At 33.9% G+C, this 9,293-nt stretch overlaps 1 pseudogene; it reads left to right on the top strand.

The window, feature by feature from the left end:
- The first annotated feature begins 225 nt into the window (after positions 1–225).
- Positions 226–9,064, top strand: LOC114424140 (annotated as a pseudogene).
- The last annotated feature ends 229 nt before the right edge of the window (positions 9,065–9,293 follow it).

Here is a 9,293-nt window from a genome sequence, read left to right as displayed (position 1 = left end):
TGTAGGGGAAAACACACCCAACTCAATTTTTTTGGCTTTTGATGTCCACCCCAACCGCACTATGTGTGTTTAAGCTGTATTAGCTGTGTGATTTGTTATATTTTGTGAAAACTGGGATTTTCATTTTGTAATTGTCTGTTTGTGTACTGGGCTGGCTTTATTGCAGAAGCAAAGGAGACACTCTTGTTTTGTTACTGCCTTTTCTCTCACTCTGGTGTCTTACAAATGAAAATGTATGTTTCTACCATTTTTGTTTGTTTTCAAAATTAATACACTAATTTCAATTGAACCTTTCTCTTTTATATTGGGATATGATTGATGTTTAATAGCTTTGTCACAGCTTAGAGGGCAATGCTGGTGCACTAACAAATTTTGAGGTCCTTGATTTCTAACGATCTAAAGGAGCTTCAAAGGATCCAACAAGAGTTATTGCCAAAGTAGCGCAGTCTGAATACAAGGTTAGATTTGATTTTTCTAATAAATGGGAATACTTGTAATTTTTATTGGTAGATGAATGTTTTATATATCTAGCAGGTTTATGATTATTTGGTTTACACTACTGCCTCTGTTCAAACAAGAGAGAGCATCAATGAGTTCTTGACAAGTGTTAAATAGTATGACCTGGCAAAAGCTGAGGCTATGAACATATTAAACATTGGGTCATCTGCTGATTTTGAACTATACCCTGTAAGTATCAACATTTTGATTTTCCAATTTATGTTACACCTAAGCATTTAGTTAGAAGTTTTTAGCTCTGCAATTTTTTAGCTATGACCACATTGTCAACAAATTATTTAAATAAATACATACGATCTGTATGTCTATCAAATTGATATAATGTATCAAATTTTAAAATTCAAAATTCAAATTTAAATTGAGATAGACTAAATTTAAACAATAGGGAGAAATAAAAAACTTAAAAATAAATTAGTGTGACATACTTGATACAGGAGAAGTTATGTAGCTTATCGTGAAAGAGAGTGAGTAGTTCCTAATATTCTCTTGTTCAAGAGTGAATACTTTTATAAGGGTGAATTTATGCATCAAAATATAACATGCTGGTCCCGAGTAAAATTTTAAAGTGAAGCTTCATCATCTTTGAATTCCAACATTGAAACGGTTGGGCTGGCCCATGCATTCCAGCTTTAATAGATGTACATGTGTGATATTATAATGTTGGAAAGCCTACACTACCCCTCAAAATCTACCCCAAAGTAACTTTTTAATAAAAATATTTATTTTTTATTTTAATATTATTTGTTAATTAATAGTATTACAAATAGTTGCATTGTTTCATTGAACTTGATTTACGTCATGGAGGAGGATAAAAGCAATGCATATATAAATTTAACCTAAACTTCTTTTTAAGTTGTCAATTAATTAAAAATCCCTTTTTATATAGCTTTTAAAATATTTATTATTTCCTATTAAAAATATCTATTATTAAAATTAAAAAATTAATAATTATCATAATTTATGATTTAATAATAATAATAAAATATACTCCCAGTATATATACATATTATTTTCTATTACTTTTTTAATGCAAAGCTAAATAAAAAGGCATAGATATTGTATTAGTTGGTACTTAGTATTTATATTGCTGTCTCACTTGACCAAATTTTATATATTGTTCACCAAACAAGTAAAGTAAATTATATCTTCCCCCGCTATTGTTGGTTTGTATTCAATGTTCTATTTGTTCCAGCATATCACAAGTAAAGTAAATTATATTGCTTAAAGGTTCTTGTGGCAAGTGACTCGCTTCTTTCCCTCGAGGTGTGTTTCTTTTTGTTCCAGCATATCACAATCCTCATCATTTTGGCAACTATTTGTTCCTAGTGATCTCAGATTGGATCATTTCCTCCCTCCCCTTCAAGATGATGATAATTCATAATATGAGGATTTTTACATTAGTCTATGTTCTGTTTCTTTTTGTTCCCCATGATTGTAAGTATTCCCTCACTATTGACATTGTTATTCTGTAAATTGTACAGGATGTTTCTACTCTACAGCAGTTGGAGGATTGAGATGCTATGAGAATCCAAAGAATAAGATTACTGCAGTACCTGCTGAGGAAGAGGACATCTGGGGTGCATTCTTCAAGGTAATGAGATGACATGAGTTTAAATATAATTACCGGTCCTGCTCTTAGTTCTCTTTGCAGAATATTCTTTTCATCTGTTTAGAACAGAGAATCAGTGATCAGTCCCAACAGTAATATAAGGTTGATGTCAGTTGAGACTGCATTGGGTACAAAAGGAAAATGAGAGGTCAGAGACAATAGAATAGGTGTTCGTAAAAAGCCCACACACAACGAAAATTTCACTAAACGGAAAGTGTAGTGTCCAAAATGAATGGTTAGGCTAATTTAAACTTAAATCTTCATATCACTTTTGAAGGTAATCTTAGAGCTTAAGAAGTTAGAGTTGAACATCCATTATGTAACTAGGATTGCCAGTTGCAACTAAATTTCACCGAGGTAATAACATTGTAAGTTCCTAAGAGCAAAGTTATAATCTAAGCAAGTTCGGTTAGGCTCTCAAGTGGAATTATTTATTTACAAAAATTGGAAAGCTCCACTACACATAATAGTGGTATTATTTATTTCAATATTTGTTTCTGCATTCATGGTTAGTTTTCTTATTTTGATCGTGTGGCTCTCTCCATTTATGAACTTTGAGACTTATATCTTATTATATATTTTGTCTATTTGATGTGATGATCTATCAGGTGGAAGGGTCAGCAATCCTTACAGGCACATAGTAAAAGATCCATTTTCAAATAGAGTATCATGTGATGCATTAATGGACTAATGTGTTGATGTGCTTGTGACGGTAAGGCTTGCATGCGAGGCCATGTAAATACCTTTAATGATAACTATGAGAAGAGTGCGACTGATAGTAGAGTTTATTATGGTGTTCATTAGCTAGGATTTTCTTTATTTCTCTTGTACAGTTGCACTTTCTAATGTAATAAAAGATATGCTTCTGGTTTGAGATTCTCTAATATTGATTCTATGCAAAGTGTGTCCGTATATGATTATTGGTAAGCTTCCAGCTAGTAATAATTTATGGAAAAATAGTACTTGGACAACCATGTTATAGCAAGGCAAGGTTGAGGAGGGCAGATTGCAATGCCAAGGTGCCACCCTAGTTACCAAACAGGTCATAGCCTTTCTAGTTAGGCTCTCAAATTGGCACCCTAGAATTGTCTTCTTATTAGAGGTGTTCATGTTAAACATATTTACCTACAGTTGAATTTACCTACAGTTAGGAAATGTAAGTAGAAGTTAATGACTTTTACCTACACACTATACATAGTAGGTAAAACCTATAGGGACAGACAATTAGTCGTCATTATACGCCTCCTCAAAGTTGACGGAAGAAACATCTGTAGGACAAAGTCTATCATACATTTACCTACGGATTTTTTTTATTTATAGTGACAGTTTTTGTCCGTAGGTATAGGTCATTTTTCTTGTAGTAAGGCAAAATAACAAATAACAAATGTGAAACCAAGGCATTAATGTACCCAATGCATTAAAAATTACAATATCATATCATATTTTCTTTTTATGTTGAACATTCATACATGTAATTTTTCTAGTATAAGAAATAAGTAAAACATATTAACAAATGCTAAAGATTTGGTTTATAAGAATAATTTGTTCAAGAGTGACCAAATTTCGCTATATTTATAATTTCTTAGTCACTGTCTCCAGTCTATTGATTCTCTATTCAAGATCCATTAACCCCTCAATAAATTTCCTTGATTCATTTTTCCCATTTCCATCTTCATAGTCTTCCTCCAAAGCCTCCATCTCTTGGGTCAATAGTGTCTTGAGAAGGATTTCCAAATTGAACAGTTTTCAAAGGAGAAAATTCAGGTGCAACATCAGCATCATTACCATTTGTATTTGCTTTTGATACATGAGGTTCATGATGACAGAGTAGCTTTAGATTGCAATTTTTTTATGTAATTTTGGGTATGCAATAATTTTTCAATGCAATAGCTTTGGTGCCAAAGAATGCAATCACACAATCAGAAACTTCTTGATGCATTCCAAATTGCATAGTCACTCTCTATATGGTAGGTACTTTTGTATAATACATTGTTGCAAACAAGCATCGAAATACTCATGCATATAACAACCAAAACTATTTTCATTTATCCAAATTACTCTCACATGGTAACCAAGTTTACTTTTTTAGATTAAAAGACCTAAACTTACCAACAAATTGAACATGATTAATGTGACACCCTCTACCCCTCACATATATACTAATAGGGAAAAAAATTCAAATATTAGTTAAAAGTATTTTTAAAACATTTTTTTACAAGTCTTTCAAAGGGGAAAAAGGCTCACATTCATTTTCTTCTACATCATATTCAAACTTGTCCAATTAAATAATAAAATATTCTCGACTCAAACAAGGTCGTCTAAGCTTTATACAATCAATATAGAACCTATATCCTAATGTCACATCCTATCAGAGCGTTGTGTTCTCGTGTCCTCTAGCATGAGGTTCTTCATAGTCATCCACCTATTCATCTGCTCCCCCGAACACAAGTTCAAGATCATCACAGGATCCAAACACAACAACACGCAAGGAGTGAGTTATCACATTCCTAGCTAATAGAGAAACAAGACAATTAAATATACATATTATATAAATGAGATACCACTTGCTTAAACATAGCTCACATAACTTCACCACTTCGTCATTCAAAATTCACTTTTCAATCATCAATCACATTACACAAGAATCCCACACTTCGATCAAGATATAATAACACATCAATTAGCAAGCATATGCAATAGTTATGCTAAGACTCAATCCTATATGCAATGTGGTATCATGTCAGTGAAAAACCACCCTGGGGCGCTTAGGTGTACATAACAAGACACGCCATACCATGGGTTTGTCAGGTCACTCTCACTAAGTAAGATCATAGGGAGACCAGTCAGGGTCACAATGTTTTGCGAGAATGCTCCAACCATATGGGATCAGCATAGGCTTAAAGGAGCACTCAAACCCGGTGACCCCCAAGGCCTACACTCCGAAGAGTCCGTCAGGGCCTCTCCCTCCTGATTCAGGTCTAACCCATAAAATAATTTTTTTTTGCATGCAGACACTGCTCATGAATTATACAATACCCACGACCTTACACTCGTGTTTTAAACACGTTCAACACAATTACACTACGATTTAACACTGGTTCCTAAATAGGAAACCTACATTTTCTCTTTAACACTGCGCATCAACGCTTTTCTTAAGATAACGCTGGTCGGGTTATTGTACAATTCATAGCTTACAACACAAGTAATTTCGCATCAAGTGTTAACTACACACTTATCCACAACTAGAACTCATTCACAATTTCACATCTCATAGTGTCACAATCCACCATCACATGTTTACACGTATCTCACAAATTAACACATGTTCAACTTTACACTTATACTCAATCTCAATAACAATATTATAATCTCAAAGCAACATGTTATTCTACAATTCATCACATACTCACAATTTGAATCATCATTTCATATCCTCAATATAATAATTTATATAAAAGACTATCACAACATGAGGACTAAAACCCCTCAAATAATATTACACAATTATATCAAAATCATAGGTCGAAATATACAAATATCAAGAGCACAATTTATCAAGCAATTTTCATTAGGACATCAATATTTTATTTATAATCATAAAGGAAAAATTTCAATTTAACAAACATCCCAAAATAAAACCTCAATTTAATCCTCTAAGGATCCCTACACATGTTCTCACTAATCCCCAACTGTGAATAACTCATCCCTTACCTCTAAGCGGACTCACGTGTCTTCCCACAGTGATAGCGTCATCTCTAACGATTCCCTAAGATTCCTCCAATTTTTCCTCCGACTGCTCCGATAGAGTTCCCAAACGTCAGAGAAACGGAGAAAGGATTAAAGCCTCCATTTGGACTATCTTCATGCGATTCCTTTTTCTCCCTCCACGAACATTATCTCGCAACTCCCAACGGTCAAAGCGTGAGCAACTGAATTTCGAACAACATATCCAAATTTTACGACAATCCAACGGTTAACGAAATTGGGATCGTAGTTTTACCAAGACAGCTCTGGGTTTCTGCGGGAAAGAAAAATGCTACAGTGCGAGGGATATTTCTCTTAGCTCAGACGTGATATCAAAATTTCCAACGGTGAGAATCCAACGGTGAATGAGTCCGAGATCGTGATTTTTCTGAGACAGGTTCAATGGCCTGCGGGAAAAAGAGAGGGTTTTGGGAGAGAAAGAGAGAAAAAACGAAATTGGTAGGCAGAGGAGGCTGAGAAGTCAGTCTGAAAACTGACCTAGCATGTCGCTATTTATAACTAGGGGTATTCACGACCTATTATTTACTTTATTTATTTATTTTTATTATTTTATAAAAAAAAGAAACTCTATTTTATTATTCATCAAATGAATAATAAAATATCCTTCTTATTTTCTCTCAAACCATTATTTTATTATAACTATTTTTCTTTATTTATTTAATTATAAAACATCATTATTCTCTAAAATTTTACATACGAAAAAAATGGGATGTTACAATTAATGGTGCCAAGGAAAATTGCCCCTAGTAGAGTCCAGGGAAAATCTCACTCCGTCAATTTTCAATTGATTAAGCTTGTTCCACCTAAATAGCATAGGTTCTTCATTGGTAAAAGGGTGACCAAAGAGTTAACTACAATTCCAATTCTTCATTACCAGTCAAACAAACTATTGTTTTCTTCGATAGACCAAAATCATTTTATATGTTGGATAAAACTATTGGTCACAAAGCTGATTTTCTCCAGCAAGATGCACTACAATAAGCAAAACAAACTTTCTCACCAAGCCACTAGGAGAGAAGCCAATCATTACCAAGCAAGTTGCAAGGGATGTTTCATGCTTAATTTCACTCCCACTATTGACAAAAATTCATCCATGCTAATGTTTATATAAACCCCACTCTTTTTACTCCTTGGAGATTGTTGTTGTCCCCACTCTTTTTACTCCTTGGAGATTGTTGTTGTCCTGTTCTATGTATCAATTTCTTCTCCACCTTCATCATTTCCTAGCTTTGAAATGGGGTCAAGACAGGATCACCAACAGTTGCAAAACCCTCCAACACCATCACATCCTCCAAGCTAGGTGACATTTTTCCCACCCTAGGAACACAAAAAGGTATTTGTCTAAGGACACAACTTCTCAACAACCCAAAACACATGTTTTCAACCCAAGTGCTTCATAGTAAAAAATGAAAACATGGGTTTTGAGGTTGTTGAGAAGTGGTGTCCTAAGACAAATACCTTTTTGTTACCCTAAGGTGAGGAAAAAAACACCTTGGAGGATGTGATGGTGTTGGAGAATTTTCCAATAGTTCATGATCCCGTCTTCACCCTATTTCAAAGCTAGGAAATGATAAAAGTGGAGAAGAAATTGATACATACAATCGGAAAACAAACTACAAGGAATAAAAAGGATGGGGTTTATACATTAGCAAGGGTGGATATTCGTCGATAGTGGGAATGAAATGAAGCATGAAACATTCCTTGCAACTTGGTTGGCAGAGATTGATTTCTCTCCCAATGGCTTGGTGAGCAAGTTTGTTTTCCTTGATGTAGATAATCAGCTTTGCGACAAATATTTTAAGCCAACATATAAAATGATTTAGGTCTGTTGAAGAAAACAATAGTTAGTTTGGGTGATGATAAGAGGTAACTCTTTGGTCACCCTTTTACTACTTGGTTCATATTTGGGTATGGGAGAGATTCTCAAATTTGCAACCACAGCCTAGGTTGATCAACCATGAAAAACCTATGCTATGTAGGTGGCACAAGCTTAATCCCTTGAAAATTAAGGGTAGGAGATTTGCCCTGGATTCAGCTAGGGACTACTTTCCTTAGCACCCTTATGTTCAATATGTTGGATAAATAAAAATAGTTTTTTTTTGCTATATGCATGAGAGTTTCAATGCTAGCTGTCACACAAATGTATTACACAAAAGTACCTATCACATAAAGAGTGGCTATGCAATTTAGAATGCATCAAGAAGTTTTAGATTGTGTGGCTACATTCTTTGGAACCAAAGGCATTGCATGGAAAAATTACTACATACCCATATCTAACGGGAAATTATATTTTCCTGCTAGGCTTTTTTGAGGGAGATGTCACCACACGTTATGCAGGATGGTGGAAGCAGTCAATACTGTATCATCATCGTGATTTTGCAAAGAATATTACTCAGTGAAAGAACAGTCTATGCAATGATGGTAGTGTTTCCACCTGAATTTTCTCCTTTGAAAACTATTTTATTTGGAAATCCTTCCCAAGACACCATTGAACCACTGATGGAGGCTTTGGAGGAAGATTATAAAGATGGAAATGAGATATATGAATCAAGGCAGTTTATTGGAGGAGTATTGGATCTTGAAAAGAGAATCAATAGACTAGATACATTGACTTAAAAATTAAATATAACAAAATTTTGTCATTGTTGAACAAATTATTAGCTTATAAACCAAATCTTTACCATTTGTTAATATGTTTTACTTATTTTTGATACTAGCATAATTAAATGACATGAATGTTCAAAAAATCAAACTACAATATGATCTTGTAGTTTTTAGCAATATGTTTGTTTGTGTATGAAAGGTATGTATTTTGATAGTATCTTTTGACATCAACCTATGCTTCGACATGGTATGCGTGCACACATGCACGAGCAAAATTTATCTATTATGTTAGTTGAAATTGGAGGTGATGACTCCACAAAAGTTAAGGAATACCAAAGAAAACAACTAGCGATGATAGTTTCCTTATTTGTCTATGTGCATAAGGGAAGAAAGGAATGGGCACGGTTACAAAGAATCTGGTGATTTTCTGCATTCAAGGCCCTTGGTGAAGAGTCACATGTCATGACTCTTGGTGAAGAGTCACATCTCATGTTTGTTGCACATCTATTCATACTTTCACTTCATATGAGTGGACACAAAATCTCAAGAAAAGATACAATCTTTAAATAATTTTGAAAATTTCACATAATCACCCACCATTTTCAAAATATATCTGAACCAAATGGTTTTAGATTAAACATACTCAAGTTAGTGCACAAATCACGTTCATCAATTAATCATACAACTTAATGAACAAAATATCTCTCACCTTTTTTTAACAAAACAACCAAATCCCATGATTATGAAAATCACATGGTTTTAGATAAAAGTGAGTATTGGTTAAACAACTAAAACAACA

Source organism: Glycine soja, chromosome 8 (assembly GCF_004193775.1).
Source record: "Glycine soja cultivar W05 chromosome 8, ASM419377v2, whole genome shotgun sequence".
Taxonomy (NCBI): domain Eukaryota; kingdom Viridiplantae; phylum Streptophyta; class Magnoliopsida; order Fabales; family Fabaceae; genus Glycine; species Glycine soja.
This window is presented reverse-complemented; position numbering and strand designations above follow the sequence as displayed.